The sequence below is a fragment of the Giraffa tippelskirchi genome, chromosome X (assembly GCF_054371585.1).
Source record: "Giraffa tippelskirchi isolate mGirTip1 chromosome X, T2T-mGirTip1v1.2.pri, whole genome shotgun sequence".
NCBI classification, from domain to species: domain Eukaryota; kingdom Metazoa; phylum Chordata; class Mammalia; order Artiodactyla; family Giraffidae; genus Giraffa; species Giraffa tippelskirchi.
Window position 1 is genome coordinate 41,687,740 of NC_137289.1, and position 26,618 is coordinate 41,714,357.

The 26,618-nt window shown below is 47.4% G+C and overlaps 1 long non-coding RNA gene across 1 annotated transcript; it reads left to right on the top strand.

Annotated features, from left to right (window-relative positions):
- The first annotated feature begins 21,281 nt into the window (after positions 1-21,281).
- On the top strand, positions 21,282-22,156 carry LOC145537094 (uncharacterized). Its single transcript, XR_014076200.1, has 2 exons — positions 21,282-21,582; positions 21,849-22,156. It is a non-coding gene; the product is annotated as an uncharacterized LOC145537094 (long non-coding RNA).
- The last annotated feature ends 4,462 nt before the right edge of the window (positions 22,157-26,618 follow it).

The window sequence follows — 26,618 nt, forward strand, 5'->3', positions numbered from 1 at the left end:
GGTGTGGTGTGCCTTAGAGCTGAGGGGTTCTGAAACTGATTTCCCATGTCTGGGTCCCTGACTTAGGCCCTAACCCTCCCCCCATCACCGGTCACCTCTGGTCATGGTAACTTTGTATCCTGCCCCATGGGAGGTTCAGAGTGAATCCCAGATCCAGAGAAGAAGCCCCGGGGACTTGGTCGTCTCTCTCAGCACCCACTGTGGGCTACTGAATTCTGGAGATCGGAGAGGGTTTCCCCTCACTGTGCCTATGACAACTCCCTTACATCCCTCTAATCATCTGTCATCTTCCAGAGTCCCTCTCCTGGTGACAGCTGCCACAACTCCTCTCTCTCCGCAAATTCCCACCCCTCCCCTCATCTTCCAAGAGGCCTCCCCTCCCACCTCAGGGGCCTCTTTAGCCCCTCCCCCAGCCCGACTCCCAGGGCCTCATTGACACCCTCACTCCATTTGTGGCCTCTCAGCTGGCACCCCCCTTCCTCAGAGGATCCCGTGAGGACCCTGTCTACTCCCTGCATTCTTCAGGACACCTCTCTCCTGCCCACACACAGGGGTCTGTCACAAATTCCTGCTGAGGGAGGAACGGAAAATCTCTCCAAGATCCAGCGAATATCCAGACCCAGACCAGGAGTCCAGGGCACTTCCCTCAGGGCTGCTGGGAAAGGGTGAGGGTCTGTGAGAGAAAGAGCCAGACTCAAGGTCCCACAGGTGTGACAGGGTTTTCTTCAAGGGACCTAGTGAAGAAGAAGTGAGATGGCACCTTAGAAGTGCTTAGGACACTGCAACTCAGAAGGATGATTACCTGAAACTCAGAGCCCCGCCCAAGGATGCCTGCTGACTCCTAGAGTGACCTCGCTAAAGCAGCCACTGACTGGGGAAGCCTCTCCAGCCTGTTGACTGGGCAGCAAACACTCCTGGAAACTGGGTTCCACTGGCCCTTCGGTGCTCAGGCCCCAGGCCCCCACTGCAAGCTCTTGCTCATCAGCCTCAGTGCCTGTGTGAGCCCTGGTCTGATCTGGGGTCTCTGTCGCTGTACCCCGCGAGAGCCTGAACCTGCGTTTTCCACGTGGGCTGTGCAGAGTGGTCTAGTATTCCTTGCCTTCCAAGCCCCACAACCAAAAACTGCTGCCTGTGTATGCTAATGTGCAGGGGACGGGCGTGGGCAAAATGGGGGTTGGAGTGGCCTCCTGGACATCTGAGAAAGGGGATTCCCCTCTGTCCGCCCTGAGAATGATGTGAGGAGGTAGGAAGCAAGCTTGACTTCTCCTGCACTGTAGATTGGACAGCGCTGTGGCAGCATCTATCAAAGTGAACACTCCTTTCAAAATCCTTGTCCTGTCCCTGAAGGAAGGATATTTTCTGTCCAGTTTTGTCAGTCACCCCAGTGCCCAGCACATAGTAGGTGCTCATTGGGTGATTGGTGACCGACTGAGTCTTGATCCAGCAGCTCCACTTTAAAAATGTATAATCAACACACCCACATTCGTAGACCTGTGTGTAGAAGGAAGGTGGTAGCAAATAATTGTGCAAAACCTCTTTATGTCCATTAATTGTCAATGATCTTTGGATGGTAAACTAACGGTGAGGGGTTCATGGTAGAGCATGCAGCACGCACTGGCCGTGGAACACAATGAGGGGACCAGTGTGTACTGATCCTATGGAACTGCTTCAGGAGATGCTGTTAATAGTTGTGGGGAGGGGAAGCAAATGGGAGATGCTCATAGTGGGGCCTGCTCTGTGTGTGTATTTGTCTGTGTGTGTGCTCTGCTGTGCTTAGTCGCTCAGTCGTGTCTGCCTCTTTGCGACCCCATGGACTGTAACCCTCCAGGCTCCTCTGTCCATGGGGATTCTTCAGGCAAGAATACTGGAGTGGGTTGCCATGCCCCCCTCCAGGGGATCTTCCCAACACTGGGACCAAGCTCAGGTCTCCTGCATTGCAGGTGAATTCTTTAGCATCTGAGCCACCAGGGAAACCCAAGAATACCAGAGTCGGTAGCCTATTGCTTCTCAGGGTTCTTCCTGACCCAGGTCCGAACCGGGGTCTCCTACATTGCAGGCTGGTTCTTTACCAGCCGAGCTACCAGGGAAGCCCTGTGTGTGTGTGTGTGTGTGTGTGTTTGTGAAAGCCGTGTGTGTGTGTGTGTGTGTGTGTGTGTGTGTGTGTGGTTTAAATACAGAGAAACCTGTTTGAAAGGAACAAGGAGGCAGTGATAACTAACCCCAGTGGTAGGTCCTGGGAGCAGAGAACGTGGAGTGAGATGACCTGTGTAGTCCATGTACTGATATACTAATGGAATCTCACCAGCCCCGTACTCAGATAATATTTGAGTAACTATTAATATATAAAGCAAGGTCATATGATGAAAACAATACCTGTAGCACAGAGCATTTGTATGTGAGGGCCTCTGGAAGATGTCCAGGAACAGGGTTCTCAAACTTACATGGCCCAGGGCCAGGCAGTTAGTGTGCATAAGGGAACCCAGCTCATGTGAGGGTAGGGAAGAGCAGCACATGGCCACGGTAAATGTTCCCTGCTGATCCGCTTCTGGTGTAGGTACAATAGAGAAGATGGGGTTGGTGCAGACTCCAGACCCTCGTGACAGCCTCCGCCGCATCATAAATAGAGGTAATTTTCAGGACTGCATCAAAGTTGTTACGTCTTTGCACTCATGTAAACGCCTTGGGAGTTTCCCTCAACCATTTCATCGCAGGACACACAAACACAGACACGTCATAAGGAAAGATAACTGACCCTCTCAACCCAGAATTCGATAACTAACTAAGATGGACTTGAGGGGACTTCCCTGGTCGTCCTATGGTTAAGAATTCACCTTGCAGTGCAGGGCATGCGAATTCGCTCCAACCACTGAGCCTGTGGCACAGCTAGCGAGTCCGTGCACCCCAAATTGAGTTGCGGATCTTTCCTTGCGGTGCACAGACACTCTATTTATGGTACAGGTTTACTATTGTGCTAATAAATTATGTCTTTTACAAAATAGATACAGAAATGTAAATTGTAAAGACATCAATTAAAGATAAACTTTTTAAAAAAACAATTATCCAATTAAAATAAATAAATACATTTTAGAAAACAACAAGACTGACTTAGGAATTGGTTCAGCCCATGAGGAATTAACAGGCTTGTATTTATCCTCCCACTTTAAGTAACTGAAATTTTGTGATGGTTCTCATACATAGTAGAACCTGCAAGATGCTGATGCCTGAGAGAAGGGGGAAAACGAGGTGAGAACTACAATTTTCCCTGGCTTACTTCCTGAAGAAGTTTCCAAGCATTAGTGCAGGAAGAGGGAACCCACCCAGAGGCCAGCACTCTGCCAGATCTGACGAAACAGAGTACAGCATTCAGGGAGGCCGACACAGCTAGAAATCCTGGAACACAGGACAAGAGAAAGGGGAGCTGCACCTAGCAGGGAGGACTGCAGAGAGAGAGAGAGAACAGGAGCGAGCGCTACCGATATTCGTACAGGGTTCCCTGGGAGCCCCCTGCTCCATTCCGATCAGCTCATATGTGTGAAGAATGCACCTAAGGCCACGAAAAGAACCACCGAAAAGGAGTGGGTGGAGCGATCTCAGAGTTCACAGAGGGATGGAGATAGTTCTTCTTCTTACCTGCCAGAGGGAAGAAAACACTCATAATATGCAGGTATCTTGCACATTACTCAGCAAGATATTACCTCAGTAGCGGGGCAAATTAGCCCTAGATTAGTGACTGCTCTGGTCCAATCTAACAATGATTGAAAGCAAGCCTGAAAAGGATAAATCTCCTTCTAAGCATCTGAAATGCATCACAGGCTCGGTCTCAAAACTACTGAAAGGAATTATTATTATTGCTATTACTATTATCATAAAATCCAGAACTCAACAAGGTACAATTCTCCATGTCTAGAGTATAGTAAAAAACTGTATTGCATCGAAAATGTCTATAGACAGAAAACAACTGAAGGCCAGCTCAACTACTGAAAAGATTGACTCAAACATCAGCAGCGACTCTGATGTGACATCAGCAGTGGCAGAAAGAGAAACAAAAAGACACGTTTCATACACAGGAACAAATTTGAGAAAGCAGAATTCTCATCAGAATTTATACCACCCAGAATTGTCTAATCAGTGCAAATGCTGTTTGAAACGTGAAGATGAAGTGGAAATATTTAAACCAATGACTATCAAACTAAAAATCTAAGAATATTCATTGCTAACAGATCTGCCATACAAAGTCTTTTAATGAAGTTCTTAAGGAAGAAGGAAAAGGATAGAAAAACATGTGGGTCTGTACAAAGAATTGACTCATACTGGAAATAGTAATACTTTTTATAAATATACATTTTAAAAGTAGTTAATCTCATATGATAATCATTGAAAGCAAAAATATTAAGTGTACCGTGGTGTTTGTTACATATGCAAAAATAAAATGTAAGAAAAGAATAGCAGGAAGGAAAGGGAAACACACAGTTTTAAGGTTCTTCGATAGGAACTGGGTATAGTATTAATTGAGGGCTTATTGGAAGAAGTATAAAATGCATATTGTAAACTCTAGAGCCCCCGCTAGAAAGATTATTTTGGCTGTGCACTCAGCTCGTGGGATCTTAGTTCCCTGACCAAGGACTGGACCTGGAGCCATGGCAGTGAAAGCACCAAGCGCTAATCCTTGGAGTGCCAGGGAATTCCCTAGAAAGATTTTTCATAAGATGTATAGCTAGAAAGCCAATAGAGGCAATAGAATGGACTAATTAAAGAAAACAACCATCTAAACGAAGAGAAGAAATGGACAACTGGTCACTGAAAGAACATATGTGATATAAAGAAAAGCATATCCAGATGGGAGATTTAAAACTGAACTGTGTACACACTAATTGTAACTTGCCTACACATGTCAACTAAAAGACCTACTTTGGGGGACTCCTCTGGTGGTCCAGTGGTTAAGGATCTGCTTTCCAATGCAGGTGACACAGGTGTGATCCCTGGTCTAGGAGCAAAGATCCCACATGTTTCGAGGCAACGAAGCCCTTGTGCTGCAATGAGAAGCCCATACACTGCAACTAGAGAGAAGCCTGCACGCAGCAGCGAAGGCCCATGAAGCCAGATAAATACTTAAAGACCTAGTTGGTCAGATCACATTATGTATGGTCAAAAATGATCTCACCCTAAAAAAGTTAATAATTTAAAATTAAATGGGTGGAAATACTTACACCTTCAAATTCCAAATCAAATCAAAGCTGGAGAGGCTGAATTAATCCCATTAAGCTATACTTCAGAATGAGGACTTTTACTGAAGATAAAGAAGGACAGTGCATAATGATAGAGAATTCAGTTCATTGAGAAGACGTAACAATCATGAATGTGTAGGCTATTTTAAAAATATAGGAGCCAAAAGCTGATAGAATGGAAAGGAGAAACAGACAAATCCACAGTTGCAGCTGGAAACTTTAACTTTTCACTCCCAGTCGTTAATACAATAAGAGAGCAAAAAAAATGAGAAAATATATAGAAGACTTGAATAATACTATGAACCAGCTTGACCTAATTGATATTTATAGAATGTGCTCAGTCACTCGTTTGTGTCCAACTCATTAAGACCCCACGGACTGTAGCCTGTTGCATGGTTAGTCGTATTGGACTCTTTGTGACCCTATGGATCGTGGCTTGTCAGGCTTCTCTGTCCGTGGAATTTTCCAGGGAAAAATACTGGCGTGGGTTGCCGTTTCTTACTCCAGGGGATCTTCCGGACCCAGAGACTGAACCTGCGTCTCTTGCCTCTCCTGCGTTGGCATGCAGATTCTTTACCACTGCACCACCTGGAAAGACCAACAGAACAACAGCAACCAAATACATATTCTTCTAAAGTGAATATGGAAGTTCATGAGATATGCGATTTTAAAAACGTCATGAGTTCAAAAGGACTGAAATCATACAAAGTATATTCCCTGACCACAGGAGAATTAAAGTAGAAATTAGCTGTGGAAAGATAGCTAGAAAATCACAAACTATTTATAAATTAAAACCACTTCAAATTAATGCCAAGATCAAAGGAGAAATAGGAAATACAACAGATCAAAATTTATGAGGTGACACCAAATCTTCAAAGAGGGAAATTTATAGCATTAAATCGTTGTATTAGAAAAGGAAAAAGGCCAATGATCGTTCAAAGACCAATAACCTTCTTACTGAAGAAGCTAGAAAAGTACAATAAAATTTCATCCACAACCAGCAAAAAAAAAAAAAAAAAAAAAGATTAACAAACATCTGAACAGAAATCAATTAAATAGAAACCCGAAAATCAGTAGTACCAGAAAACTCCATGAAACCAATTGTTGATACCTTGAATAGATTAACAAAATAATAAACTTTCAACCAGGTTGATTAAAAAAAGAGAGAGAAAAAGCAAGTAGTGACACTAATTGCCAATTTCAGTAATGCCATAGGGGACATCAATACAGAGCTTTCAGATATTAAATGCACAATGAAGGAAGATTTTTAAAGTATTATTCAAAATCTGTTGCTTGTTTAGTCGTATTGGACTCTTTGTGACCCTATGGATTGTGGCTTGCCAGGCTCCTCTGTCCATGGGATTTTTCCAGGCAAGAATGCTAGCTGGAAAATTTCCAGGCTCTAGAGTTTACATGGGTGGCCATTTCCTCCTCCAGGAGATCTTCCTGGTGCAGGGATCAAACCCGCATATACTGCAACGGCAGGTGGATTCTTTACCACTGAGCCACCTGAGAAGCCCCGAAATTTGTTAAGAGTATATCTAATTGTGTTCTCGCTATACATACACACATTTGTGCGTACTATGTCGTTTCAGTCACAACCAGCTCTTTGAGACTCTGTGGACCATAGCCTGTCAGACTCCTTTGTCCAGGGATTCACCAGGCAGGAATACTGGAGTGGGTTGTCATGCCCTCCTCCAGGGGATCTTTGCAACCCAGGGATCGAACCCACATCTCTTGTCTCCTGCACTGGCAGGTGGGTTTTTTTTTACCACTAGCCCCACCTGTGAAGCCCCCTACACACACACGTAAAACCTAACAAAAAAATAAAATAAAATAAAAGGAAACAAGACTGCATCCAGGAAATTAAAAGATGCTTCGTGCAGGAAGAAAAGCGCTGACCAATCTAGACAGCATATGAAAAAAGCAGAGACATTACTTTGCTGACAAACTTTCCTCTAGTCAAAGCTGTGGTTTTTCCAGTGCTCATGTATGGATGTGAGAGTTGGACAGTAAAGAGAGCTGAGCACTGAAGAAATGATGCTTTTGAACTGGAATATTGGAGAAGACTCTTGACAGTCTCTTGAGTTCAAGGAGATGAAATCAGTCCATCATAAAAGAAATCAGTCCTGAATATTCATTTGAAGGACTGATGCTGGAGCTGAAGCTCCAATACGTTGGCCACCTGATGTGAAGAACTGACTCATTGGAAAAGACGTGAATGCTGGGAACGTTTGTTTGCAGGAGGCCAAGGTGATGACAGAGGATGAGTAGGTTGATGGCACCAACGAGTCGATGTACAGGAGTTTGAGCAAGCTCTGGGAGTTGTTGATAGACAGGGAAGCCAACAGAGAGTTTAGGCAACTTCCCTAAGATCAAAGACCTCAGACGTGGAAGCACAGAGAGGTCAGACAACTTGTTCAAGATCACACAGCTCTTAATGTTAAGACCAGAGAAGTCAGGCCGGGTGCTGAGATCACATGGGTCAGAAGTGGAAGCACAGGGAGGTCAGCCAACTTGCCTAAGATCACACAGCTCACATGAAGAAGCACAGAGAGGTCAGGCAACGTGCCTAAAATCACAGAGCTTCAATGCGGAACAACAGTGAAGTCGGGCAACTTACCTAGGGTCACATAGCTCATAAGGACATAAGCACATAAGCACAGAGAGGTCTGACAACTTGACAAAGAACACAGCTCAGAAGTGGAAACACAGAGAGATCAGACAACTTACCTAAGTTCACACAGTTCAGAAGTGGAAGGAGAGAGGTTAGCAATCTTGCCTAACATCACACAGCTCACATGCAGAAGCACAGAGAGTTTTGGCAACTTATCTAAGCTCACACGGCTGAAATATGAAAGAACAGCACATACAGGCATCTTGCCTAGGATCATAGAGCTCAGAAGTGAAAGCAGAGAACGGTCAGGCAACCTGCCTAAGATCACATGGCTGAGATACGGAAGCACGGATAGGTTAGGCTACTTGCCTCCGATGGGATGGGTGCAATCTCAAAAACGAGAAAAAGATCTCTGTTCGTTTCCAAAGGAAACCATTCAATATCACAGTACTCCAAGTCTATGCCCCAACGATAATGCCGAAGAAGCTGACGTTGAATGGTTCTTTGGTGGGCTACAAGACCTTCTAGATCTAAAACCAAAAAAGATGTCCTGTTCATCATAGGGGACTGGAATGCAAAAGCACGAAGTCAAGAGATACCTGTCATAACAGGCAAGTTTGGCCTTGGAGTAAAAAATGAAAAGCAGGGCAAAGGCTAACAGAGTTTTGCCAAGAGAACGCACTGGTCATAGCAAACAACCTCTTCCAACAACACCAGAAACAACACTACACATGGACCTCACCAGATGGCCAATACCAAAATCAGATCGATTATGTTCCTTGCAGATGAAGATGGAGAAGCTGGATACAGTCAGCAAAAAGAAGACTGAGAGCTGACTCTGGCTCAGATCATCAACTCCTGATTGCCAAATTCAGACGTAAGCTGAAGAAAGTAGGGAAAACCATGAGATGGTTCAGGTATGCCCTACATCAAATCCCTTAGGATTTTATAGTGGAAGTGACAGATAAATTCAAGGCATTAAATCTGATAGAGAGAGTGTCTGAAGGACTATGGACGGAGGTTCGTCATAGTGCACAGGAAGCCGTGATCAAAACCATCCCCAAGAGAAAGAAATGCAAAAAGGCAAAATGGTTGTCTGAGGAGGCCTTACCAATAACTGGGCAAATAATAGAAATGAAAGGCAAAGGAGAAAAGGAAAGATATAGCCATCTGAATGCAGACTTCCAAAGAAGAGCAAAGAGTTTAAGCCTCCTCAGTGATGAAGGAAAAGAAATAGAGGAAAAGAGTAGAATGGGAAAGACTAGAGATCTCTTGAAGAAAATTAGAGATACCAAGGGAATATTCCATGCAAAGATAGGCACAATAAAGTACATAAATGGAGTGGACCTAAGAGAAGCAGAAGATATTAAGAAGAGGTGGCGAGAATACACAGATCTATACAGAAAAGATCTTAATGACACAGATAAGTCCAATGGTGTGATCACATCTCATACTACACACCTCTTTTCCCTGTTCTTGTGGATCTTAGCGTTTCACCCTATTTGGGTTCTGACTCCCCATACTAGGCTACTTTGTCTTCATGGATATCCTCTTCATCCCTACCATCTCATCTGGCCCACTATAGTACCACGTCCCCTATCATGGATGCCTGTCTTGATAGACCTCACCAAATTGCTTTATGAATAGTTGCTTTATACTTTGGGGTATAATCCCAAAGGATGACTTACTTAATTTATTCCGTTGCTCATCCTGTTCTAGTTTTGGCCATTGGAAGCTCATTCCTGTCTACTTTGACATAACCCCATTACTGTGGGGCTTTTTTTTTTTTTCACTTCCGTTTTGATACCATAAGATCCCCCAGACTCCTCTTCTATATTTCTTCTCTGAGCCCTATAATCAGCAATTTCTCCTAGAAGCCTGGTTCCTTTCCTTGGGGAAAGTATTGGGAACCAAAATGTGTGCTTATTTCTACATCGTTGTTTCTTTCAGGTATGGGGAGTATCATTTCTCTTAGACTCTTTCAGCTCACAGAACAAAGAAATGTATGTATGTATACTCATGTGCCATCTATTTAACAGTTTAATTCATGTACGCATGTGCAACCATATCAAGATTGTTAACCTGTATCACTACTAGAAAGAACACGATCAACTAGATTACAGTGCTTTTATCTTTTGCTTTCAGTCTTTCAAACTCTGTTCATTTCCAAAGTTACTTAAGTCAGGGAATCTGATTGAGGTTGTTTTAAATATTTGCAATATAATTCGATAGTTTAGACAGATTCTGTATTCCATTCTTGAGGTCAAAATTTGTTTAATATGCATACATTGATTCACTCTATGTGCTGTAAGATTCTGAGGGTTTTGGGAAATATGCAGTGTCATCTATTTACCATAACATCATACAGAATAGTTTCACTGCCCTAAAACATCCTCTCTGCCAGGAGAAGAAAATGGCATCCCACTCCAGTATTCTTGCCTGGGAAATCCCAGGGACAGAGGAGCCCGCTGGGCTACAGTCCATGGGGTCCCAAGGAGTCACTCACGACTTAGAACAGTGAAGGCCACACAAAACACCTCAGCGGCTCCTAGTTTGCGGTCTCTCCTTTACTATCTTTTCTTTCCCACTTGGCCCTCTGTTCCACAGGGCCACGTGCCCATGGGTCTGCTCTGCTCACCCAGTGTCTGGATTTAACAAATGGAAAAATAAAAATGAAAGATAGACCCACCCTCCCAGTAGAGCACCAGGTTCAGAAAGAATACACTGGCAAGGAGATGGCATTCTGTCACCCCCCAACCCTTTTGCAACTACCCGCTGGAAATTTCACCATCTTCCTTTAAGCCCTACTACCAGTTGACCTCTGCAAGCCTCCTTATCCTCTGCCCTGAAGTCATCACAATGGCCTCATGGGTTCTGGATGGGGCAGGGCCTCTAAAACGTCACCAAGGGCCCAGCCCTGGCTGGACCTCAGTCTCCAGGTGCCAGGGCAGACCAGCGCACCAGGAGCCATTTCCTCTCGGCTCACCATGTGGTCTCTCAAATCGTTCCTGTGCTTTTCCATGGGTGTTACCTGTGTCTACGCCTTAAAGTTTACTTCTCTGAGAGAGAAAGCTGAAGAACCCCAGGGGAAGCTGCTCTGTGGAGGGCACTTTTTAATTCGGCAGAATCTACAAGAGCATGTCCGAGACTTGCTTGAGATCACGTTGCTTTGGCTTTTCTTCATTGTGCTGATGTACGTGACAGTGAAGTTGGCAGGAGAGAGTGGCGAGAGTAAAGTGCAGCCTCCTCCTGCAGCCCATTAGGACCGTTCATTTGGCTCTCTCAGAAGGAAAAAGGAAAAGTCTTCCTCTGAAGAAGACTACCTTTTCCATACCTTAACCCTGCTCGAGATGGACCTCGTGAAATTTGTGTCCAGTGTGTGGAATCTGAAATTCGCCACGTCAACTGGTGGTAACCACCGCCCCCACAATGTCGAGGTTCCTGCAGACCTATGAGCTCTGGGGCAACGAAGAATCCAACTGACTGGATTTGTGAGTCAAAGTAGGAGAGGCATTGTTAAACGTTGACATACATTATCCAAACTAATAAAACTATTCTGAAGCAAAACAAAAAAGTCTCTGATATTTTTCATTCACTCTATAGTTTTACCTTTTCCAGAATGTCATATAATAGGCAGCATGCAGTGTGTGATCTTTTCCAGGCTAGCTTATTTTACTTTATAACATTCATTCAGGTTTCATCCATTTCTTTTTGTGATTTGATAGCTCACTTTGTTTTATTCTTCAATAATATTTTCTTATGTTGATGTACTACAGTAGTTTATCAAGTCGTCTATTAAAGCACACTTTGGTTGCTTCCAATTTGTGTTTGTGTGTGTGTGTGTGAGAGAGAGAGACAGGGAGAGAGATAGCATGAATTAAGCTGTTATAAAATTCATGTGCATGTTTTTGTGTGGGCAGTGGCTATCAAATCGTTTGCTGAACTATCTAGGAGCACAATGGTTAGATCATGCGGTCTGACAATGTTTAGCTCTGTAAGAAATTGCTTCCAAATGGCATTCCCACTAACAACGAATGAGAGTTCCTGTTGTCCCTCATCTTTGCCGGCAAATGGTTTGTCAGATTTTTGTATTTGACCATTCCAATAAGTCTGTAGTTGTATCTCAGTGTTCTAGTTTCACCAGTCTACTCTAAAAAGTTATCTTATTTCCATATTTCCATTGTGTTTTATTACCATAAATTCTTCGGGTGTTTTTTCTTTAACCTGAGGTTTAATCTCACTCCTGACATCGCCTACATTTGGGGCCTCCCTGGTAGCTCAGACGGTAAAGCATCTGCCTGTAATGCGAGAGATCTGGGTTCGATCCCTGGGTTGGGAAGATCCCCTGGAGAAGGGAATGGCAGCCCACTCCAGTAGTCTTGCCTGGAAAATTCCATGGATGGAGGAGCCTGGTAGGTTACAGTCCATGGGATCACAAAGAGTCAGACACGACTGACCAACTTCACTGGTTTTCTGAGGTTTAAATAGATCTTCTGCTCAGCAAAACTTCTGCTTCTGTTTATGCCATCAGTGATTACTTTCCTTCATTAGTCCTCTAATAACTTTTTCATGAAGGACCCGTAAGTTGAAATCATGCATATTAGAAAAAAATATTTTTAATCGAACAACACTGAGCACATTTTCTTTTCCTGAGTATTGCTTTGTCCACTATTCTTCAGCGTTTCCACACAAAACTTGAAGTTCAGGATGAACTTCTCCCCTTTTTCTTTGGTTTGTTTTGATTCTCTTCTATCCTTTCGAGATGTTAACCAAATCGGTATGCGTACCAGTTGCAGTTGCAGTTTTACATTTATCATGAAGTTTCACTACAAGCATATGTGTATTTTATATGAGTCTTCACTGTATTATGTGTGTTCTTCATAGTGTTTGAAAAACTATTGCTCATTATTCCAGTTTTTAACAGTCTGTGCCTCTTCTCCATCGAGATTCAAACGAACCCATTGATATAATCTTTGAAAGAGAGAACAGCCATAAAATATGTTGGTATAGTTATTGAAGAAAATAGACTTCAAAAAGAACAGTAACTAAACTGTTTGCTATTGAATAGCCGAATTAATTTTCTCTCAGTGTATTTTGTATTTATGAAAGTCCAAATGTTCTTGCATGTAGTCTATACAGAGAAGATAAATTAGAAAGCACCTCAATAGAACATAGATTTACAGAAAATCTAATGTTCAGTTTTAACTAGCTCAACTTAGAGCTTTGTTATAGTTCAGTTATCCACAGCCTTGGTTTCGTGTCAGCAAATAGAATGTGCTAGTTCTCTTTGGGGGGAAGATATTTTAATCAACCTTTTCATATGCTTTTGATTTTCAAGAGAAGAGAAATCTAAAGACACATGTTTTCATATGTCTGGTACTGTGCCTGATGAATATTTTTCTATTTAATATGTTATCATGAGTCAAATGTACGTTTTGCTTACTTTCAATACTGATTTAAAGTTGGATTGGCATTACTGACTCAATGGGCATATCTTTCAACAGGCTCCAGGAGATGGAGAAGGACAGGAAAGCCTGGCGTGCATGGGTCGCAAAAAATTAGACACGACTGAGTGACTGAAATGATCCTATTAAAGCACAGTCATTACAAAGGTTACAAAGTAACATGTATTCCTCAAAGAAGACCTGATGACAACATTTGTCACCGTTCTTTTGTCCTAAATTCACCTGGTAATTTGTTGTAGCCATCAGTGTTTGGAAGAATGATCAATTGCACATAATTTAATGACTGAATGTGGTTTGGGAGTGAGGTATTCTCTCAGATAGTTACCCTCTTCAGAAATAGGACTTTAGGTGCTACTGTTAATGAATACCAACGTACCCAGTATAGTTAGGCCAAGCAATATCAGAACATTGGAGCTTAAAGCAGAGAGAGTTTTATTGCAGGGCCATGAAAGGATGGCATATGGCTTTAAAAATCCTGAACTCCCCAAGGGTTTTCAGCCAAATACACTTCTGGGAGAGGTGAGGGAGGGGTGTGATTAACCGTTGCAAACGTATCCCTGTCAGATCCTCTGCTAGTGAAATAAGGTCACGGTGAGGTAACAGTGTTCATGTAAGCCTCTATCGAAACAAATATGATTCCCTATGCTGAAAGAAAAGCTTCCAAGCGTGACTTTCACACTCCAAGGTCCTGTTTAGGAGTGGGGGGGGGGGCCCTGGGCATGCTGGTTATCCTGACTGGGAGCATTCATCCAGCACCCAGTCTTGATCCTCCCACAGGAAGCCAGTCCCAGCTGAAGAGGCAGCTCTCAGTTCTCTGTGCCCTCCTCTTACCAAGGTCCCCATACTTTGCCCAGCCATCTTCAATGAGGGAGCCAGGTGTCCAGCATGCAGCTGACCCTCAGTCTCCTCAGCGGGCAGGGGCTGGGTTCGGTAGACTGACTCATGCAGAAGCCACAACCGTTCAGTCATGGAGGTGGGGATGGGAGCGCTTGGCTATTGCTCTGAACCTGGAGCCAGGCCAGTGAGTGGCTCTAGCAAGCGGCTCTGGGCCACTGCAAGACACAGCCTTTAGCCTGTCCCCAGGTGCCCTGGCTTGCTACCCAGCACGAGGCCAGAGGACCTGGAGGGCCCTGGGCAAAGCCTGCAATATATCTTTAACTAAACTCTTCTGAGAGGCTGACTCTGGTGGAGCTGGATTTCGAACTTCACTAATGGACATGAGCTAAGTGTGCAGCTCCATATTCCTCCTGCCCTCTTACAGCATCTTCTTTGGTGAGATTATTCAACGTATGACTAAAGTTGGTATCTTGGGCCATCATGGTCCATTTCCACTAGCCCTTGATAACCACATTCAACTCTCTGTTTCTATAACTCAGGTATTTTAACTAACAATATCATGTGATGATCAAGTTTTTGTCTTCCTCTAACTGAAATATTTTACTTAGCGGAATGCCCCTAAAGACATATACATTGCAAATGGGGGAACCATTTATTTATTCACCGCTGGAGGTCTAGTTGCATTGTAATATTTTTAAATCAATTTTTATTTGAGTATAGTTACTTTACATTGGTGTATTAGTTTCTCCTGCACATCAGTGTGAATCAATTATATGCTAACATAGATCCCTTCGTGTTGGATTGTCTTCCCATTTGTGTCTCCAGAGCACTGACTAGAGTTCCTTGTGCTTTTCTTTCTGATTTTGTTAGTAAGTTAAGTTGATTTCTTTATTTTAACTGGAGGATGATTACTATACAACATTGTGACGGTTTTTGCCATACATCAACCTTAGTGAGCCATAGGTACACATGTGTCCAACACATCCTTAAGCCCACCCCACATCCCTCCCCACATTATTCCTCTGGGTTCTTCCAGATCACTGGCTTTGGATGCCCCGCTTCATACATATGTACACCTGAAGGATGATTTTCCTGCATGAAATATGTACTTTTCTATGTTTCACAGATGAAAATATGGGTGCAGAGTTTTCTACATGAAATACGAAATCTGCATTTCCCTTTTGAAAATCTAGTTGTATATTTTTGGTCGTGATACATGGCTTATGGAATGTTACGCATCTGGATGTCTGTGCACACTTTTTCCTACATGAATATGGAATTGTGTATATCTTACATAGGAAAATTTGAGCATACATTTTCCTGCTTGAAATACGGAATTTTATATATTTTCTATATGAAAATCTCTATTAACATCTTCTGACATGAAGTATGTTGTCCATAGCTCAAATATGAAAGCACGATGCAAATTTTCACTCATGAAATAGAAACTTTGTACATTTCAAAAATGAAAATCGAGGTACAGATTATCTTACCTGAAATTTGGTATATTTTATACTTCACGCAAAGACATTTGGATGCAGGTTTCCTTGGTCTACATATGCAATACTCTATTATTTCACATACGAATATACGAGTGCTGTTAGATTTTCAGTTCAGTTCAGTCATTCAGTCGTGTCCCACTCTTTGGACATCAGGGATCAGTGAAAGGCGGCGTCCGGTCCTAGAGAGGAAACACGCTACGGAGCCATAACAGGCGGCGTCCCGTCCTGAAGAGGAAAGACTAGAGCAGTGACAGGCGGTGTCACATCCTAGAGAGGAAAGACATCTGGGATCAGTGAGAGGTGGCGTCACGTCCTAGAGAGGACGACGTCAGGGATCAGTGAGAGGCGGCGTCCAGTCCTAGAGAGGAAAGACGTCTGGGATCAGTGAGAGGCGGCGTCCAGTCCTAAAGAGGAAAGACGTCTGGGATCAGTGAGAGGCGGCGTCCCGCCTAGAGAGGACGACCTCAGGGATCAGTGAGAGGGGGCGTCATGTCTTAGAGAGGAATACGTCAGGGATCAGTGAGAGGCGGCGTTCGCTCCTAGAGAGGAAAGACGTCTGGGATCAGTGATAGGCGGCGTCCAGTCCTAGAGAGGACGACCTCCTGGATCAGTGAGAGGCGGCGTCAAGTCCTAGAGAGGAAAGATAGCACGGAGATGTGAGAGGCGGTGTCACGTTCTAGAGAGGAACGATGTCAGGGATCAGTGAGAGGCGGCCTCAAGTCCTAGAGAGGAAGACCTCAAGGACCAGTGAGAGGCGGCGACAGGTCCTAGACAGGAGAGACGTCACGGAAAGACGTCACAGAGCCGTCAGCGGCGGTGTCCAATACTGGAGAGGAAAGACGTCAGGGATCAGTGAGAAGCGGCATGACTTCCTAGAGAGGAAAGACGTCAGGAATCAGTGAGAGGCGGTGTCCGGTCCTAGGGAGGAAATACGCTACGGAGCCATAAGAGGCGGCGTCCCGTCCTGGAGAGGAAAAACTAGAGCAGTGACAGGTGGTGTCCAGTCCTAGAGAGGAAAGACGTCTGGGATCAGTGAGAGGCAGCGTCCCTTCCTAGAGAGGACGACCTCAGGGATTAGTGAGAAGCGGCGTCATGTCCTAGAGAGGAATACGTCAGGGATGAGTAAGAGGCGGCCTCAGGTCCTAGAGAGCAATACGACAGCGATCAGTGAGAGGCGGCCCCACGTCCTAGAGAGGAAGACGTCAGAGACCAGTGAGAGGCGGCGTCAGGTCCTAGAGAGGACAACCTCAGGTATCAGTGAGAGGCGGCGTCAGGTCCTAGAGAGGAAAGATATCACGGAGCTGTGAGAGGCGGCGTCCGGTCCTAGAGAGGAAAGATATCACGGATATGTGAGAGGCGGTGTCACGTTTTAGAGAGGATCGACGTCAGGGATCATTGAAAGGTGGGCACGGGTACTAGAGAGGAAAAGCATCACGGAGCCGTGAGAGGCGGTGTCACATCCTAGAGAGGACGACGTCAGGGATCAGTGAGAGGAGGAGTCCGTTCCTAGAGAGGACGACCTCAGGGATCAGTGAGAGGCGGCGTCCAGTCCTAGAGAGGAAAGACGTCTGTGATCAGTTAGAGGCGGCGTCCTGTCCTAGAGAGGACAACGTCAGGGATCAGTGAGAGGCGGCGTCCTGTCCTAGAGAGGACAACGTCAGGGATCAGTGAGAGGCAACGTCACTTCCTAGAGAGGAAGACCGGAGGGATAAGTGAGAGGCAGCGTCACCGCCTAGAGAGGAAGACGGTAGGGATGACTGACAGGCTGCAACAGGTCCTAGAGACAAAAGATATCACGGAAAGTCGTCAAGGAGCCATGAGAGGCCGTGTCCGGTCCTAGAGAGGACGACCTCAGATCAGTAAGAGGCAGCGACAGGTCCTAGAGAGGAAAGACGTCACGGATCAGTGAGAGGCGGCGACAGGTCCTAGAGAGGAAAGACGTCTGGGATCAGTAAGAGGCGGCGTCGGCTCCTAGAGAGGATGACGTCACGGATCAGTGAGAGGCGGCGTCCAGTCCTAGAGAGGAAAGACGTCTGGGATCAGTGAGAGGCGGCGTCCAGTCCTAGAGAGGACGACGTCAGGGATCAGTGAGAGGCAACGTCACTTCCTAGAGAGGAAGACCGGAGGGATAAGTGAGAGGCAGCATCACCGCCTAGAGAGGAAGACGGTAGGGATGACTGACAGGCTGCAACAGGTCCTAGAGACAAAAGATATCACGGAAAGTCGTCAAGGAGCCATGAGAGGCCGTGTCCGGTCCTAGAGAGGACGACCTCAGATCAGTAAGAGGCGGCGACAGGTCCTAGAGAGGAAAGACGTCTGGGATCAGTAAGAGGCGGCGTCGGCTCCTAGAGAGGATGACGCCACGGATCAGTGAGAGGCGGCGTCCAGTCCTAGAGAGGAAAGACGTCTGGGATCAGTGAGAGGCGGCGTCCAGTCCTAGAGAGGAAAGACGTCTGGGATCAGTGAGAGGCGGCGTCCAGTCCTAGAGAGGAAAGACGTCTGGGATCAGTGAGAGGCGGCGTCCAGTCCTAGAGAGGAAAGACGTCTGGGATCAGTGAGAGGCGGCGTCCAGTCCTAGAGAGGACGACGTCAGGGATCAGTGAGAGGCAACGTCACTTCCTAGAGAGGAAGACCGGAGGGATAAGTGAGAGGCAGGGTCACCGCCTAGAGAGGAAGACGTTAGGGATGACTGACAGGCTGCAACAGGTCCTACAGACAAAAGATATCACGGAAATTCGTCAAGGAGCCATGAGAGGCGGTGTCAGGTCCTAGAGAGGACGACCTCAGATCAGTAAGAGGGAGCGACAGGTCCTAGAGAGGAAAGACGTCACGGATCAGTGAGAGGCGGCGACAGGTCCTAGAGAGCAAAGACGTCTGGGATCAGTGAGAGGCGGCGTCCGCTCCTAGAGAGGATGACGTCACGGATCAGTGAGAGGCGGCGACAGGTCCTAGAGAGGAAAGACGTCTGGGATCAGTGAGAGGCGGCGTCCGCTCCTAGAGAGGATGACGTCACGGATCAGTGAGAGGCAGCGTCCCGTCCTAGAGAGGACGACCTCAGGGATCAGTGAGAAGCGGCGTCATGTCCTAGAGAGGAAAGATATCACGGAGCTGTGAGAGGCGGTGTCCGGTCCTAGAGAGGAAAGATATCACGGATATGTGAGAGGCGGTGTCACGTCTTAGAGAGGATCGAGGTCAGGGATCACTGAAAGGTGGGCACGGGTACTAGAGAGGAAAAGCACAACGGAGCCGTTAGAGGCGGTTTCACATCCTAGAGAGGACGACGTCAGGGATCAGTGAGCGGAGGCGTCCGTTCCTAGAGAGGACGACGTCAGGGATCAGTGAGAGGCGGCGTCCAGTCCTAGAGAGGAAAGACGTCTGGGATCAGTGAGAGGCGGCATCCAGTCCTAGAGAGGAAAGACGTCTGGGATCAGTGAGAGGCGGCGTCCAGTCCTAGAGAGGATGACGTCACGGATGAGTGAGAGGTGGCGTCCAGTCCTAGAGAGGAAAGACGTCTGGGATCAGTGAGAGGCAACGTCACTTCCTAGAGAGGAAGACCGGAGGGATAAGTGAGAGGCAGCGTCACCGCCTAGAGAGGAAGACGTTAGGGATGACTGACAGGCTGCAACAGGTCCTAGAGACAAAAGATATCACGGAAAGTCGTCAAGGAGCCATGAGAGGCCGTGTCCGGTCCTAGAGAGGACGACCTCAGATCAGTAAGAGGCAGCGACAAGTCCTAGAGAGGAAAGACGTCACGGATCAGTGAGAGGCGGCGACAGGTCCTAGAGAGGAAAGACGTCTGGGATCAGTAAGAGGCGGCGTCGGCTCCTAGAGAGGATGACGTCACGGATCAGTGAGAGGCGGCGTCCAGTCCTAGAGAGGAAAGACGTCTGGGATCAGTGAGAGGCGGCGTCTGGTCCTAGAGAGGAAAGACGTCTGGCATCAGTGAGAAGCGGCATCATGTCCTAGAGAGGAATACGTCAGGGATGAGTAAGAGGGGGCGTCAGGTCCTAGAGAGGAAGACGTGAGGGACCAGTGAGAGGCGGTATCATGTCCTAGAGAGGAAAGATATCATGGAGCTCTGAGAGGCGGAGTCCGGTCCTAGAGAGGACGACCTCTGGGATCAGTGAGAGGCGGCGTCAGGTCCTAGAGAGGACAACGTCAGGGATCAGTGAGAGGCGGCGTCCATTCCTAGAGAGGAAAGACGTCTGGGATCAGTGAGAGGCGGCGTCCAGTCCTAGAGAGGAATGACGTCTGTGATCAGTGAGAGGCGGCGTCCTGTCCTAGAGAGGACAACGTCAGGGATCAGTGAGAGGCGGCGTCCAGTCCTAGAGAGGAAAGACGTCTGGGATCAGTGAGAGGCGGCGTCCAGTCCTAGAGAGGAAAGACGTCTGGGATCAGTGAGAGGTGGCGTCACGTCCTAGAGAGGAAAGATGTCACGGATATGTGAGATGCGGCATCACGTTTTAGAGAGGAATGACATCAGGGATCAGTGAGAGGCGGCGTCACGTTCTAGAGAGGACGACCTCAGGGATCAGTGAGAGGCGGCGTCATGTCCTAGAGAGGAAAAATAGCACGGAGATGTGAGAGGCGGTGTCACGTTCTAGAGAGGAACGACGTCAGGGATGAGTGAGAGGCGGCCTCAAGTCCTAGAGAGGAAGACCTCAAGGACCAATGAGAGGCGGCCCCAGGTCCTAGACAGGAGAGATGTCACGGAAAGACGTCACAGAGCCGTCAGAGGCGGTGTCCAATACTGGAGAGGAAAGACGTCAGGGATCAGTGACAAGCGGTGTCCAGTCCTAGGGAGGAAATACGCTATGGAGCCATAAGAGGCGGCGACCTGGCCTGGAGAGGAAAGACTGGAGTCGTGAGAGGTGCTGTCACATCCTAGATAGGAAAGACGTCTGGGATCAGTGAGAGGTGGCGTCACGTCCTAGAGAGGACGACGTCCAGTCCTAGAGAGGACAGACGTCTGGGATCAGTGAGAGGTGGCGTCCGGTCCTAGAGAGGACGACCTCAGGGATCAGTGAGAGGCGGCGTCAGGGCCTAGAAAGGAAAGATATCACGGAGCTGTGAGATGCGGTGTTACGTTTTAGAGAGGACCGACCTCAAGGATCATTGAGAGGCGGCGCCCGGTCCTAGAAAGAAAAGCTATCACGGATATGTGAGAAGCGGCGTCACGTTTTAGAGAGGAACGACGTCAGGGATCACTGAGAGGCGGCATCACTTCCTAGAGAGGAAAGACGTCAGGAATCAGTGAGAGGCGGCATCCGGTCCTAGGGAGGAAACACGCTACGGAGCCATAAGAGGCGGCGTCCCGTCCTGGAGAGGAAAGACTGGAGCAGTGAGAGGCGGTGTCACATCCTAGAGAGGACGACGTCAGGGATCAGTGAGAGGCGGCGTCCACTCCTAGAGAGGAAAGACGTCTGGGATCAGTGAGAGGCGGCGTCCCGTCCTAGAGAGGACGACCTCAGGGATCAGTGAGAGGGGGCGTCATGTCCTAGAGAGGAATACGTCAGGGATCAGTGAGATGCAGCGTTCGGTCCTAGAGAGGAAAGACGTCTGGGATCAGTGATAGGCGGCGTCCGGTCCTAGAGAGGACGACCTCCTGGATCAGTGAGAGGCGGCGTCATGTCCTAGAGAGGAAAGATAGCACGGAGATGTGAGAGGCCGTGTCACGTTCTAGAGAGGAACGTTGTCAGGGATCAGTGAGAGGTGGCCTCAGGTCCTAGAGAGGAATACCTCAGGGATCAGTGAGAGGCGGCGTCAGGTCCTAGAGAGGAAGACGTGAGGGACCACTGAGAGGCGGCATCATGTCCTAGAGAGGAAAGATTTCATGGAGCTCTGAGAGGCGGTGTCCGGTCCTAGGGAGGAAATACGCTACGGAGCCATAAGAGGCGGCGACCCGGCCTGGAGAGGAAAGACTGGAGTCTTGACAGGTGCTGTCACATCCTAGATAGGAAAGACGTCTGGGATCAGTGAGAGGTGGCGTCCCGTCCTAGAGAGGAAAGACGTCTGGGATCAGTGAGAGGTGGCGTCCGGTCCTAGAGAGGAAAGACGCCACGAAGCCGTCAGAGGTGGTGTCAAGGTCCTAGAAAGGGTTAGGGTTAGGGGTTAGGGGTTGGGTTAGGGTTTGCGGTTAGGGTTAGGGTTCAGTACCCACCTTGAGGCCAGGGTGCAGGCTCACGGCGTCCTCTCCCCTCAGCGGGGCAAGAGGCTAGTGTGCCAGTCTCAGCCACCTGCCCTGAAGACCAAGGAGCAGTCCAAGCACGAGCTGATGGACAAGGACAAGGAGGAGCAGCTGTTTCTCTTCACATAGCTCGCGGGGCTCCTTCTGGCTGAACAGAATCATAGACGGAGGCATGGGGAGCAGAGGCGGAGCCTGCACGCCAGCACTGGACCCCCGCCCTCGCCCCTCGTCCCCCATGCTTTGCCTTCAGACTCACCTTAAATAAAAGCTGTGTTGCTCAGGTACCTCCAGGCCTGTCTCGGGAGGCAGGCACGGTAACAAAATGTCAGTCTCCCCTCATTTGTCACTTAAACCAGCAAATGATAAGGGGTAGAGGAAGAGATGGTTGGATGGCCTCACCGACTGAATGGACGTGAGTTTTTAGCAAACTGCGAGAGATAGTGAAGGGACAGGGAAGGCTGGTGTGCTGCAGTCCATGGGGTCGCAGAGAGTCAGACATGACTCAGTGACTGAACAACAATGATAAGGGATGAGCCCATTTGGATGTCCTGTCAGTCAGCTGCTGAGACAGACGTCCTGCGGTGACTGGGGTGGGATCAATTGCAGTTCTGCACAAGGTGAGGTGGGAGATCAACTGCATGTTAACCTGAGGTGACAGGTAAAAACTCCAGTGTAAACCGAAGTGATGTGTGTGATCCACCCTGGGATCTTCTTCAGCTCCACCCAACACTGATGCGTTGTAGGATGACTCCTAGCTGCCAAGGAGCTCAAGTGTGGGAACAAGCACTGTTACACTTGAGGTGAGATGTAGGCTCAGACTCAGGCTCTCTGAGACGTAATTGTGAAGTTCATCCATTTTTCTACCTGAGGGATGTAGAGGATCATCTCTAGGTGGAACTGAGTGGAGGTGTGGGGTCAGCTCAACACAGAGGGTGAGGTGTGGCCTCAGCCCCGAAATCCAGGGAGGTGAGGTGTGGGTCACTGCCAGCTCCACCAAGGGTTTAGGTGTGGGTCAGCCCCCAACTCCTCCATGGGGTGAGGTGAGGGGTCAGCCCCCAACTACACATGGGGTGTTGTTTGAGGTCAGCCCCAGCTGCACCATGGGGTTTGGAGTGGCTTCACCCCCAGCTCCACTTGGGGTGAGAAGTGGGTTCAGCCCCAGCTCCACAGTGGGGCGAGATGTGGGATCAGCCCCAGGTCCACCTTGAGGTGAGATGTGGGGTCAGATCCAACTCCACCTGGGGTGAGTTGTGGGTCAGTGCTTGCTCCACAGTAGGGTGAGGTATGTCGTCAGCCCTAACACGTGTGGGATGAGGGGTGGGGTCAGGCCCATTTCCATTGTGGTGTGAGCTGTGGGATCAGCCCCAACTCCACGTGGGGTGAGGTATGGGTTCAGCCCCAGCTCCACCATGGGGTGAGGTGTGGCGTCAGCCCAACTGTTCTGTGGGGTGAAGTCTGGGGTCAGCCCCTAACTCCACCATGGGGTGAGATTGAGGTCAGCTCCAGCTCCACGTGGGGTGAGGTGTCGGTTCACACAACCTCACGAGGGGTGAGGTGTGGGGTCAGCACCAACTGTATGTGTGGTGAGGTGTGGGGTCAGTCTCAACTCCACATGGGGTGAGTTGTGTGGTGAGCACCAGCTCCACCATGGGGTGAGCTGTGCCGTCAGCCCCTGCTCCACCATCTGGTGAGATGTGTGGTCAGCCAAAACGCCACCGTAGGGTGTGGTATGGAGTAAGATCCATCTCCACTGTGGGGTGAGGTGTGTGGTCAGCCCCAGGTCCACAGAGGGGTGAGGTCTGGGGTCTACCCCAAACTCCTCCATTGTGTGAGTTGTGGGGTGTGCCCCCAACTCCTCCGAGTGGTGAGGTGTGGTGTCAGCCCTAATTCCACCGTGGGATGAGGTGTTGGGTCAGCCCCAGGTCCACCATGGGGTGAGGTGTGTGGTCATCCACGACTCCACTGTAGGGTGTGGTGTGGGGTAAGGCCCATCTCTACCGTGGGGTGAGGTGTGGGGTCAGCCCTATCTCCACTGTGGAGTGAGTTGTGTGGTCAGCCCCAGCTGCACCATGATATGAGGTGTTGGGTCAGCCCCAGGTCCACCGTCGGATGGTGTGTTGAATCAGCCCCAGATCCACTTGGCTTGAGGTGTGGGGTTGGGCCCAGCTCCACCGACAGGTGAGGTGTGAGGTGAGCCTCAGCTCATCCGTGGCGAGACGTGTGGTGTCAGCCCCAGCTCCTCCGTGTGGTGAGGTGTGGGGTTAGAACCAGCCGGCCCATGGGGTCAGGTGTCGGATCAGTACCAGCTCAACCGTTGGGTGAGGTGTGGTGTCAGCCCGAGCTCTACCGTGGGGTCAGGTGTGGGGTCAGCTCAAGCTCCACTGTGGGGTTAGTAGTGGGGTCAGCCCCAGCTCCACCACTGGGTGATGTGGGGTCAGCCCCAGCTCCCCCATGGGGTGAGGTGCGAGGTCAGCCCCAAATCCACCATGGGGTGAGGGGTCGTAAAGGGAAGAGGAGAAGGGAGCGACAGAGGATGAGATTGTGTGGATGGCACCACCGACTCAATGGACGTGAGTTTGAGCAAACTCCGGGAGATCATGAGGGACAGGGAGGCCTGGCGTGCTGCAGTCCATGGGGTCACAGAGTGTGGGTCACGACTTGGGGACTGAACAACAAAGAGGTACTCATAAGCAAAACTCTTAAGGTTGCTATTTCAGGGAATGGCCACAAGGCGGCAGGATTCTTTCATGCCCAGTTGTGATAACCTTGGCAATGAAAACTTTCGAGTTTTAACTCAGGACTGTAATTTAATATGGAATGTACCTGAAGAAACACCCCAAAGCTTGTGTGTTCTTCCTGAACATTCTTATGTATTTATTTTAATAATTTTATGTATTTATTGGCCATGCCACGCGGCTCGTGGGATCTTTATTTCCCTGCCCAAGGATCGAACCTTCGCCCTCTGCATTGGCAGCATAGAATCTTAACCACTGAACTGCAGGGAAGTCCCCCTGAGCATTCTTTTTTTAAACGAACCTTTATTTTATACTGTAGTGGCACTGACATACTATGTGTTGTTGGTGGCAGGTGAACGGAATGTATTTTCTATTTTGTTGTTGTTGTTCAGTCGCCAAGTCATGTCTGACTCTTTTTGTAGGAGCGTTCCCTTTTTATCAGGCCCTGTTACACTGGTAAAACATCTATTTGTGTATACATAAGTGTACTTAATTATAAATGTCTAGGTACATAGATACATAAACGTCCAGATTGATAGTGATATAAATGTCTAGGTACATAGATATATAAATGTCTATATGCATAGATATATAGATACATAAATACCTAGATACATAGAAACATAAATATCTATATACATAGACATATCAATATCTGTATACATGGAAGATGGTTACACAGTGGAAAATGCAAGAGACAACCTTATCGACAAAATAAGTGATAAAGATCGTGGCCTTTATAAGAGTATACTAGGAGAGAGAAACATAAACAATTTCAAACAAAGAGAACAAAGCTAACCACGATTCATGTAACTAGTTTTAATCTGGTGGCAATAAACCAAGTCCCCAGGGGAGTCAGTAGATGATGGCAAATTCTGGAAGGGTCAGATAGTGAAAACAAATTCAATGTTTCATCTTTGTTTACAAAGTATACCTTATCAATTTATGGATTCATACTTGTTGATACCTCCTTAAGTATGTATCATCCTATATATATCCTCACATGGCCACATCCAAACTGTTTCAACTCAAATCATTCCAAGCATAACTCCAACTTGTTGCAACTCTAGTTAGTCAGTTGTTGCAATTTCATGAAACAGGCACATTGTGATTCTTTCGTATAGACCAGTAAAGGCTAGGGTTTCTGTCTAATGTTTTTTTTAGAGGCCTTAGAAATCATTGAAAATTTCAACTCTTCTCCCTGCTTCACCTTGTTCTGATTCAATCGACATGGGAAGAGCTGTGGAAAGAGTGTTTAATATAATCTGAACTCACCAGGTATCTATTATTTGGTGTACATGAAGATCTGAGAAGTAGACTTTGATGGGTATAACAAGAAATATTGTGGATGTAGAACATAATTAGAAATTGCGAGAGTCATTTGACCAGAGAACAATCACAATGGGTCAACTTTATCTCCCACACCCATGAGGACAAGTTTATCTTGGTAATAACATCAGCAACTGAGGAGTGAAAGTGTTATATCACTGTGAAAAATGATTATGAAAAGAAATCTATGAAATGTTTTCATAGATAGAACACAACTTTCCAAGAGGCTTTAAATTTCAGGTAAATGTTTTATTCTTTGAAATCTTGAGTGGATTACAGACTCGGTGTACGTTTTACAGACTGTTCCAAGTAACATTCTATTCCATCCTGGAACGAATACATCACTTTGATTCATGCCCTTGTGACACACTTAATCAGACTTGGAGACAATCTATGTTGGAGAGTGCTGTCAACCAATTTGTGCATACCAGCTGCAGATCTGACAAGAAACATTTACTCTCCCGTGGTTGTTGCTGTTCAGTTGCTGAGTTGTGTCTGACTCTTTGTGACCCCATGGACTGCAGCACGCCAGGAATCCCTGTCCTTCACCATCTCCTGGAGATTGCTCAAACTGCTGTCCACTGAATTGGTGATGCCATCCAACCATCTCTCCCTCTGTCGTCCCCTTCTCCATTTGCCTTCAATCTTTCCCAGTATCAGTCTTTTCCAGTGGGTCGGCTCTTCACATCAGGTGGCCGAAGGATTGGAGCTTTGGTTTCAG